This window comes from Rhododendron vialii, chromosome 9a (assembly GCF_030253575.1).
Source record: "Rhododendron vialii isolate Sample 1 chromosome 9a, ASM3025357v1".
In the NCBI taxonomy this organism is placed as follows: Eukaryota; Viridiplantae; Streptophyta; class Magnoliopsida; order Ericales; family Ericaceae; genus Rhododendron; species Rhododendron vialii.
Genome location: NC_080565.1, coordinates 3606438 through 3618144, shown reverse-complemented (window position 1 = coordinate 3618144; position 11707 = coordinate 3606438). Strand labels below are relative to the sequence as shown.

The 11707-nt window shown below is 37.5% G+C and overlaps 2 long non-coding RNA genes across 2 annotated transcripts; both read left to right on the top strand.

The window, feature by feature from the left end:
* The first annotated feature begins 4492 nt into the window (after window positions 1-4492).
* Window positions 4493-5277, top strand: LOC131302002 (uncharacterized). Its single transcript, XR_009191508.1, has 3 exons — window positions 4493-4674; window positions 4712-4865; window positions 5005-5277. It is a non-coding gene; the product is annotated as an uncharacterized LOC131302002 (long non-coding RNA).
* A 4255-nt stretch (window positions 5278-9532) lies between these two features.
* Window positions 9533-10082, top strand: LOC131302001 (uncharacterized). Its single transcript, XR_009191507.1, has 2 exons — window positions 9533-9697; window positions 9835-10082. It is a non-coding gene; the product is annotated as an uncharacterized LOC131302001 (long non-coding RNA).
* The last annotated feature ends 1625 nt before the right edge of the window (window positions 10083-11707 follow it).

Below are 11707 nucleotides of genomic sequence, written 5' to 3'. Positions count from 1 at the left end.
TGTAGCCGCTTCTTTTGCGATGCACTCTCAAAAGTAACAATTTTTAGCAACACCATTGGGGATGCTCTTATACAGTGGGCTGAAGTGTACCCTCTCCATGCCAATCCAGGTAATTTACCAATTTGTGCATCTTCTTTTTGTTTTCGTTTTTTCAGACTGATTAGTCTTTCACTGTCAATAAGCGGTTGTGTTCTCTCAATCTTACAGCCGTTGCGATTTCTGAGGCCTCTGCAACAATAAATCAGCGAACTCTGTTGAAGAAAGTAGTTCTTAATTATTTTGCTCCTTGTGCATTTAAAACCTGTAAGTGAAATGGTTTTAGTAACATGTTCTTCGATTAACTGACCACTCAGTGTACACACAAACTGAAAATTCCCAAGAACCAGTTAATGATGCATCATTTTTGGATAATTTTGTAAGACTGCGTGAGTTGCTAAATCTGTCTAACAAACTCATGGTAAGACTTGAGTTCTCAAAGGTCTTACTCACTCATAAATATTTTGTTAACACTTTTCTGCACATTTATTTGCTTTAGCCTTGATTTATTTATTTCTGTTCAAATTTGTTAAGTTCGGTTATATTGAGGCTGTTGTTCCAGGAGTTCAGTGTCTGATCTCACAAAAATGATGCTAGAATTTATGCTAAATAGCCGAGACAGTCTTAGAATCTTGAGATAGATGTTTTAAGGTTAATACGTCATTGATTTTCCCTTTCATAAAACCAATCAATGATTTCTCATGTATCCTTTCTGTAGTCTTCGTAGTTCGGTAGCAGATAGCACAGATTGCTCTAGCTGTATCTCACCTTCTCTTCCACAGCTGCAAGAACTGCTTGAGTTTGAGACTCCTTTGAATTCCTCCCAAAAAGCCTAGCATTCCGTTCAAGCCCATACGATACAACACAGCGGCTAGAAACAACTTGAATAACATGACTCTGAGGGATTTACCCTTACAATGAACAATTGCCCATTTCAACTCCACATCCCATGGTCCCACGACTCTTTGAATAAAAAACTTCGGTGGCTAGGTGAAAAAAAATTTAAAACTTGTAAGTGAACAAAGTCTCTTTGGAATATACATCACAAGTACCAGGAGAAATGGAAAAACGAGAGTGCACTGTGTGTGAGTGTTTCTGTTAAAGCATCCACCTCAAAAACCAATTGGTAATGAGTGTAGAGGCTGCTCAGGTTCAGCTACTAATTTTGGAGGAGATAATTAACCGATGTGGGACAATTTCCAACACTCCCCCTCACATGCGACCCCTGACTTGCACGTGGAGAGGTCAACAAAGGATCCGGAACACACGTTTCACAACGAAATAAAGTGCAACTATGACACAAACAAAGGGGAAAAGCCTCGGAAAATTTAGCTCTGATAACATATTAAAGCATCCACCTCAAAACCAATTGGCAATGAGTGGAGAGACTGCCCAGACTTATATACTAGTTTTAGAGGAGATAATTAACTGATGTGAGACAATTTCCAATAGCTTCGGTGGGTGAGTGTTACCAAATTTTCTGATTTCTATCCAATCGACGGGAAACTGTTTCGTGATTTTGCTGGAATGTGGGGTGTAAAAGTGGAGTTTGGTTCCTTGCCGTTTTCGGGACCTCTTTAGAAACAAACAATGAAGTGGATGAAATATAGAAGAAGAATAATAAATGGACTTTATTAATCTCCAAAATAGAAGTACAGCCGACTGAGATAGTCGAGTGGACGATTACAAGTTATAACTACTCTTAGAAAAGAAAAGATAAAAGGCTTGTTGGCATTGTTTGTGTGTCCCTAAAACTACTAAAAACTCAAACATAAATAGGCCCTCCTAACTTTGAATTTGAATCCTTCCCTCCAAGGTGTCAGTTTTCACTTTTTCTTCCATTCATGTCTTTGTAAAAATAACTTCCACGAAGGATTGATACAAATAACTGCCATGAAGAAAAAGTGTGAACACGTTGCATAACCGCTCCTTTGATTAGGGGGCAGTTGGAAACATCTTCTTTTGCCACCTATGATCCAATCGTCAGAGGCAAAGAAACAATACTAATCAACCGACGGAAGAATCCAAATCTCATTATTTAATCTATAAGGCCTCATTATGGCTTTATAATAATCACATTAATTGATCAAATCATAAGTCTCATTGATCTTCCAATAATACCCTTCCATTTACGCCATGCGTCATCCAATCGACGAGAAATATAAAAATCACAGATATGGTGCAAACAGTAAGAGGACAAATTAGGGCAGTCATTCTCTCCCTCTCTCTCTGAGCTATTTGAAGCTGTTTATTTCTGATCATTGGGGCTGTTTTGATCTCTGTTTTGGGCTCTCCGTTTCGGCTATTTTGGAGGCTTTGGTTGATCTACATTTGGAGAGGTCTTAGCCCATTGAAAAGGATTATTCTAAGTCTTAGCTAGGGATAACCAAATGAAAATTAGCAATAGGAAAACTTTTTTTTTAGGACGTAGTCTTGCCTTCAATAAACAAAAAGAGTTAAAATTCTTTCCACCACTGGTGGAAACCTTTAGTTTTCCACCACAGTCCGTTATGGGTCCCACAAAGTATTTTTTGTTATAATCTGAACCGTTCATTTTGTAGAGCCCACATATAGTATATGCACGCAAAAAATGAGCTTGGTCGGACATCAATAGGTATATTAAAAATTAAATTTCGGTTTAGGAAATGGACTGCCATAAACAATTTAACTTCAAAATCTATGACCCTCTATTTTGTAAGCCAAAATTCAAGTTTTGATATACCTATCGATATCCAATCAAGCTGATTTTTTTTCATGGGTATACTACTCTACGTGTTTTACAAGATGAATGGTTCAGATTGTAACAAAAAAAGTCTTGTAGGGCCCACATGCGGTGGTGGAAACCCCATGGTTTCCACCTATGGCGGATAGAATTTACACTCAAACAGAAAATCCACATTTACAAGAAAGAGCTGAAACTACACTTGAAATAGGATGATGAAAACGTCACTCCACTATGCGCTTTCTAATACCATCATCCATTAACAGCCGGTTTAACACCAAAATATACACAGTTTCTCGATCGTTAAATCTGAATCTATAAGCAGTATAATTAACAATGTCAATTTCAGAATGAGACACAGAGCAATACATGTTGTTGCGCATTATGTACGTAGAAATCGGGCACATACTATGTGTGTGCATGGGTGTTGCTATCAAATCTCTTATCTCCACCCTTGTTGGAAACGTCACAACGCAAGAAACCAACCTTCACAATCTGTGACTCAAATAGAAGAATTTATTAGTGAATGGGAAGGTCAGGGGAGAACAATGGAGGTACCAAATGGGGTCAAATCAACCTTTCTGTTTGGGGCTTTTCTTTGGTAGGGTCGGATCCTGTCAAGTTTCTCCCAACCAGTTTCGTCAAGTTTTTGAATTGGGGCCTTTCAAAAGTGTTTTGGACAACCTAGATTTGTTCGGGTACAATTTTTATTACAAAATTTCCAAAACACCCCTGAACAAATCTGAACCATCCAAAGTATTTTGGATGGCCCAGATGTAAAAAACTGGACGAAACTGGTCGGGGGAAGTTTGACCTGATCCGACCCCTTCGTTGCTTGGGTGTAAGTATTATTTTATGTGGAAGAATAGGTCAATTTTGGAAACTATAAAAAGTAGGAAACACTTCTAGCATTTTTTCAAACTAGAAAGTAGATTATGGTTTATTGTGTTTGTCAATCACTTTAGTAATAATCACATAATTGGGCCAGAATATCTCATCTCATAACTTCAATTTCTAATCAGTGGTTCTCCTATCAGATCCTTGGAGGGCTGAAACACGTTAATTCGGCAAATTTTCTGCACTGGGACTTAAAGCCTTGTGTTTTTTCTTTGAAATGGCAACTACGATTTGAAGGTATGTAGTTTTTGGCAGCAATTGAACTCTTCACATGTGGATACTAGAGTTAACATGTTATAGAAATACTGGCCTACAAGGCTACAACTTACTATATAGGTAAAGTTATGTGATTTCTTCTCGGGACCATTTTTTGCGGTAGACCTGCCCATTGTAGCTTCCTATTCTTTTACTATGCTACTTCTAAAACAGAAGTAAGTCCAAGGAGAAAGATATTTCTCCTCACACAGATTGGTCGATATTTGCTAATGGATATGAGAATATTACACGTGATTACATAGAGACTGAATTGTCTCCCTTGTTTGTCGAGCTGGCACAAGTTCACCAGGTAAGAGGACATTAGTATACACTATGGGCCAGTTTATTTGATTGGAATACAACAACAACAGCATAACCCATGTAGTCCTCAATCATTAGGGTTATGGGCGGGGGAGGATTGAAGACAGACCTAACTTTTGGTAATATGCACAAAGTGATTGCTCTCAGAATACAACTGAAACAGTGGCCCTTTATATCTGTTTTGCTGAGAAACCATGCCTCCAAATCAGATCCTAATGGTATCAGAGAGGGCAAGCCGAGAGACCCAATTCAATTTATGTGCACGTTTATTTGACTGGAATGAGTATCCAAATATTCAGTGTTTGGTTAACATTTTTGTGATCCCGGATTAAGCATAGCCCAGATATATTACTTCACTAATCCGTTTGGGATACACAATACCAACCGAAATCTAACAGATGTATTGTCACTGCAGTTGCAACATAACATCTCATATCATTAAGGTGTCCCAAGCGTTGATCAAAAAAAAAAAAAAAAAAGGTGTCCCAAGCAAACTTGATCAGTTGGTGGCGAACGACTGCATGCCATAGAATTTCCAGCATGGTATGGTCCTGAAGCTTTCACCTGAACAATGAGAAGCAACGCACAACCACCTTGCGTTCTTTTACTGCTTCACTCTAATAGGATGGATCAGGTCTTCAATTCCTCTCTCACATCGATCTTTCACATTTCTTGCAAAGCAATTTTTTCCCTCGTGTGTTCATGTTTTCTTCGAATTCTTTTATGGATACACTTCATGTTCAAAGAATTTTATCAAATGATTTGAATTGCAGGATACATCCAAATGGTGGCTGCTTAAGGTGAGAGGTCTAACAGGGCAATCCAAGTGACTAGTGCCAAAATAGCATCGCATAATGCAGTTGCAGAGTAATCCAAGAGGTGTTTTCTACTCTTTCCTTTCCGGATGTGCCCCTGCCAATCCAGATGAATCCCGTGCCTCACACAGTGATCCCCCTCCAACCAACACATCCCTCAGAAACTAAAGCACTGTCCCCTTCCAACCCACAAACAAAGACAACTTTTCCATCAAAATCCCTCAGAAATTGCTTGCGATAAAACACTAACCTGTTGACACTGCTGGGAAAGGGTTGGGGACCACCCACCCAAATGATGTGCTAATTGCTGGGAAAGAACAAAATCACTAAATTTAGGAGCAGAAACATTCCAGTAAGCTTACAACTGTTAGCTATATGAGAGTGGGCGGAAACTAAAACTTCTTTGGTCAGATAGACATTTTCTCCTCGATCATAAATGTTTTAACGATTTTTGGTGCAGGTATTCAAGCCATAGAATTTTTTATTTTTTATTTTTTATTTTTTTTAGGGGGGGGGGGTGTGTAAATGTCAAGCCATAGAATTTTATCTCTGCAAAAAACATTTTTGATAACTCGGGGTGTCCGGGCCACCTTATACGCACCTTGACTAGTATTATGTGCTTGGGTTTAAGTTAGCTTCTCCATAGAAAATAAAAAAAGCCTGGGAGGACTTGCTTTACTTGAATCTGCACTGTGGGAATCTGTATTCAATCTGTTTCAGTTGCTTGAACTGCATTGAACCTGTTTTTGAACTGCATTGACTCTATTTCAGTTGCTTGAATCTGCACTGAATCTGTTTCACTTGCTTTGGACAGCTTTGGAAAAGCTTTGGCACTAACAGTTCTTTACTTTGACTGTGTTCTGAACCTGAATCTGCTGTAAGTTGTGTTTCATTCACTTTAGTTTGAATGTGTTTTGAGAGTGTTCTTTTTGTTTAGCATTCACTTTCACACTTTGGCATTCACATTCACTTTTTACTCTGAATCCCATTAACTTTTTGGGATGCCATGTTTCAGCCACATTAGTCTAAATCACATTCACATTTTCTGGTAAAGAATTCAAGCCTGCAACCCATTTTTAAACCTCATTAATTGACTAGAGGAAATCCAGTACATTGAATTCGTTTTGTTGTGTTCGGGAATTTGGGCTTTGCTTTGTTTGGTCTTTTTTGTGATATTATGGTTGCACGTTCGATTAGAGTAATGAATAACTCAAAAAAGGTCCCAAATTTATTTATTCCAAGTAATCTTTTGTCTTTGGTCCCCCTTTTCCTTCTTCTTTATGAAATCCTCAAGCCAAGAATGTTGTTCAATATGATGTATGTATTCTTATACATCATTATTGTTGGTTAAACCCCCTAAAACTTACTAGCCAATCCCAAAGATGTAGCATCAATTGGTTTTTGTAGCAACTTAGATAATCCATTTAGCACCTTCATACTGAAAACCACTTCAGTCTTGATTGTATTTTCAACAAGAGTCATGTTTTTTTTCCTGCTGCGAAACCATACTGTTCGCTGCTGTGAAGAATCTGTAAGCTGCATTGTTTTGTATATATGCTGCTGTGTTTCTGCTGTTGTTGTGTCTGCTACTGCTGCTATGTTTTTGCTTCTGTGTCTGCCGTATCATAGAGCGTCCAGATTTGGATGTGAAGGCATCATAGAGCATCATAAAAGTGTAATTGTTGCTGCTATTTTGTTGTTGTTGTTGCTGCTGTTTTTCTACGGCTGCTGCTGTCCCTATTTTGCTGCTAATTTTCTGTTATGGCAACTGTTTTTCATGTCAAGATGGTGTATCTTGCTATTTTTTCCTATGGTTGTCTTTATTTTATTAAATGGAATGTGAACTAGGGAGAGAAATCAAAGAAAAATTGATGAAGTCTTACTGATATACCTAAAGTTTGGTTATTGAAATGAAGTGTTACTAATAATTGTTGCTACTATATATGTCACTTGTTAACTGGTGCTAAACTTGGGCTTACGGCAATGGCAATATTTTTTTTTGGAGTGACACAATATTAGGAATATATCCAGCACCACCAAAGAAAACCTCCTTTGTGTCCAGCATTCACATAAGCAAGTGCAAACTGAGCATTGGATGTTACACCAACCACAGCCCCAACCTACGTCCACAGCCCCAACTTACGTCCTCCGATTCAACACTCTGAAAATGATCAACATAGCCTAATAATATACTTGCCGAATTTTTAGAATTTGATTCCAAACGTTTCCTCAACAACATCATCAACCTAGGTTCAACCTGGTGGAAGGGCAATCTTATCTATAGACCAATTAAATAGCAGATCTTTTCATCAATGTGTCTGTCTCTTGCACTACTTGTCCTTCCATCACTCCTTGAGACACTACTTTCAGGGTTTTCTCGAGCATTAGTTTCATATGCCATGTCATTGATCACTTGATTTTTCTGATGGTTAGTTGTTTGGCGAGTATGAGAGGAACCATATGATGTGGCACATATATTGTAACATGCATAACCTTGAGTATTTTCAACTCCTATCTTAGAGATGTCTGGAGTACTAATCCAGAAGAAAATGCTGAAAAGGTCCTATTTCTTTGCCAATTGAAATGACAGCAATTGCTCAAGATGGATTAGTTTTGTTTTGTTTGTAATAGTGCTCCTATTTGCCTTACTATTCTGGTGATGTTTTGGGAGGGATCTTGGCCAATTGAAATGACAGCATGCACTTCCCTTTTTTTTCCTCTCATAATCTTGGTTTTGTCTTTGTTAAAATGTGTAGCTTAATGGGTGCCTCTTTCTTTGCCTTCATGTATTGGACCATTAGCTCTTTTGCTCTTTCACTACTCTTTTACATATCTCTAAAGCTAGTTGTTCTTAGTCTTTATGTATAGTCTTAGCAACTTCAAGATCATGAATCTAGGCTCAGAATCCGGCAACAGAAGGAACACCAACTACACCCATTGTTTCTCCCTTGGTAAAAGTTATTTACTTTAGCATTTTAAAAAAGTTATTCATTCCTGCTTGACATATTTCTGAAAATTATTTGGAATGTTGTGCGCATAAGATGGATAAGTAATGTGACACTTCTCCACAGAATCAAGTACATAATACATCTTTCTATTAGTGTATCTACAGTTATAAGCATTTTATGTTGGTTTTGGTGTCAACTGTTATCCATTTCCGGAATGCTCACTTTACTTTTGTTTGATTTGGCCAAATGTGTCTTTTATCTCTCTTCTGGATGCACTAGGCACACCATTGAGTTGAACAATCTTTTTCTCCCAGGTGGCAGACCTGCCGTTTGCATTCTTGCTCGGTATGATTTTCCACTTTAGCTATCTTGGTTTGTGCCTGAGGTCTTTGTAATATGAAAATCTTTTGGAGCTTCACTAAAGTTGCATGCTAGGGTCGTATGCATATGAGCTAATGTGTGAGGATTGTGTGACAGGACCATATATTGGTGCTTCAATTAGAGACTATATAAAGTATTAACTACTAGAGAACCCATTTCAGACCCGAAACAAATTCATCTGGTTTAAATTCGAAACTTCTCAATTTCAACTGGTTAGGTGCTTTAAATGTAGGCTAGTGGTTTGTTGATTAATTTTCATTTGAGGTGAATCTTATGTGGAATTAAATTCAGTTGTCCCTCTTGGAATTAAAATCATATCAATTTCCATTTCACCTCATTCCACCATGTCCTTTGCGCTATATATGATCATAGCTGAGCTGGCATAACACACATCAACCTGTGAAACTTCCTCTGATCCCCCTGCTCCAAACTTCACCTGAGCAGCTGCTTCTCTTAAAGAAGCTTGCTGCCATGCACCATCAGTCACAAAAAAAAACTGCACTGAAGTCATGTTCACATCTATTCCTTGCTTTGCAACACAAAACAGTCCCTGCCATGTGAACAGCTCCTAGCTTCCACAGTGCTACACGTTACACTACTAAAATTAAAAACAAAATTCCTTTTCCATGTCTACAACTGCTTCGTAGCCCTGTTCTCCTGAATTATTTTTCTCTAACCATAGTATGTTCTAAGCATCTTGTTCATTCCATTCATGTACAGCTTTGCATGAGAAGACAAAAGGTTATCCTATCCAATAGGTGAAGAAGCAACGGATGGATTTGTTGGCTTTCTTTCTTTTGTATTTTGCTTTGCTTGTTTGTTTCAAGTTCAAGCAAAATAAGCGGAAAATATAAGTCCATTGCCAGAGTAACTCATTCTAACTTCTTGCTGCTTTTCTTAGAAATTAACTAGGGGCACGGACATAATCCACCTGATGCTCAAGCCAGTGAATAATATAATGGTGTATTGCAATCTTAAAACCAGCAGTTTAAGGATGTATATACACGTTAGTTGCAGCCATGAGAATTAGGAAGAGAGGCAAGTTAGTTTCATGTAATTTTGTATCCTATGTTTGGCAAGTGGAGTTGTTAATTATTCAGATTATTAGTGCTTTTAATTTTAGTTTTTCACTACACTTACATTGTTGATCATGTTCATCATGTTCCCATTGGACCTAATGCAATGAGAGTTTGGGTGGTTGTTCCAAAGAAGCCTGAAATGTTTTTGTGGAGGCAAACAAGTTTTATGACTACTATTGATGAAGCTGTTGGATCTACCGTTGCATGGCCTGCTGACAAGGTTCTTATGGAATCTAACCCAGGGTAATGTACTTTTTTTTTTTTTCACTTATATACGTCAAAAAAGAATATAATTTGTTATACTCCATTGTTTATAAATTTGGTTTAGTAGAAATTGTTATAACTCCATCAATTGAAATGTTTGCTTCTACCATATGTAGGTTTATGGGTTGATAAAGAAGAGAGAAGGTTTTTTTGTGACTTTTTGTTGAAGATCGATATAGGTAAGATCTGCTAGTGCGCTGGTTCTCATGATCACTTGGAAGGACTGTTTTGGTTCGAAGCCTTTTTGTTAATATTTTGGTGCCAAGGTTTAAACTCCACTTTTGGAATACATAGATGTTTCGGAAGGCCTTTTTGTTAATATTTTGGTGCCAAGGCTTAAACTCTACTTTTGGGATACATAGATGTTTCGGAAGGCCTTTTTGTTGATATTTTGGTGCAAAGCTTGTACTTCACTTTTGGGATAGATAGAAATGTGGAAAAGACATGTAGCATACTGATGTTTGGAGACATATTTTGTTGCTTTTTATGCAAATTGCAAATATATTGCCAAATGCCAAGGAAGTTATTGGAGCCATCTTGTCTTTTTGTTAGTATTGTTGCATGATCTTGCTAATCAGATTATTGGGTTGTAGTGTTGTATAAAATAAGTAAAACTGCTACAAAAAGTGTGGCATACGTAGCAAGTTCTGTGTTATGGAAGGTTAAACAAACATAGCAGTTGAAAAATGCTATAGAAACTGTACAATGATAGAATTTAAAAAACGCTATAGAAGATATACATATATATATGTAGCAGTTTTAAAATGCTATAAAAACTACAAAACACACAACGTTCAAAAAACACTATAAAAAAACTGCAAAATAAAAACTATGCATTAGACAGCAGCCCAAAAACGCTATCAAAACAACGAAAATAGACAACAGCCAAAAAACGCTATATTAGGTCTTATACATACAACGTTCATAAAACGCTATAAAAACTACGAACTAGACAACGGCCCAAAAACGCTATATTAGGTCTCAGACTTTTTATAACGTCGGCTAATACAGCGTTTCAAACAACGCTATCTATACCTTTCAATAGCGTTTTTCGACCGCTATTAAAGGCGATTTTTCTTGTAGTGCGATGAAATAAAACACTAAATTAGGATGAGACACCCTAAGGAGGTCAACAAACGGAATTCCCGGGATGCCGCCAGAGTTGGAACAACTTTCTTTTATTCTTGTAAGATATTTTTACGTATTGGTTATTTTTTATCTATCGCTTGATTTTTGGCTAAACGAATCTGGTGAGAGGGATATGCAATTGGGCTCCAACCTTTCATTGAGGTTCAAAAAAAAAAAACAAAACGGGTACGTCATTTGGTGTTCACCAAATGTACACCAGATTGTGTGGGATCCATTCCGGAGTGTCACACTAATAATCGGAGCTGTTTAATTTGTTTAAAATATTGTTTCAAGGTCCTATGAAAAAGTAGCTCATTTTAATATCGGGAAGGGCTAGATTTATCATTTTTTGTCCTTGGATGTGCAGGGACAAAATTGAACGAATCAATTAAGTTACTGATATTCGAAAGAACTGGTTTGTTAGAAGGACTCAAAAAACAATGTTGAGTCATATTAAGAAGTTGAGTTTCATGTCGACGAAAAGAAACCCCATGCATCACCAATCGAGATTTGTGTCATGAAAACGCTACCATGGTGAACATTGAGCCTTCGTTCATATGAAAGGCCAACTTTCAATCAAATTTTTATGAAAGCCAACTTTCCCCACATGATGGGGATGGTTTTTTAGAAGCTACGTACCCTCCTGCACAAAAAGCATTGAAAGCTTAATTTTTGGAATGAGAATTGGCCAGTCTGTTATTTTTGAAAATTTTATAGCCTTCATGTCAATTGAGATTTCTTTGTTCAAATTCAACAGTTTGGGAACTAAGAATTAATCAAGGCTTTAGACTAGACACAAGGGCCGGGTAACTTCTGTTGACTTGGGAGGCACCAAACTCTTAAATCCTATTTCATCCTCAG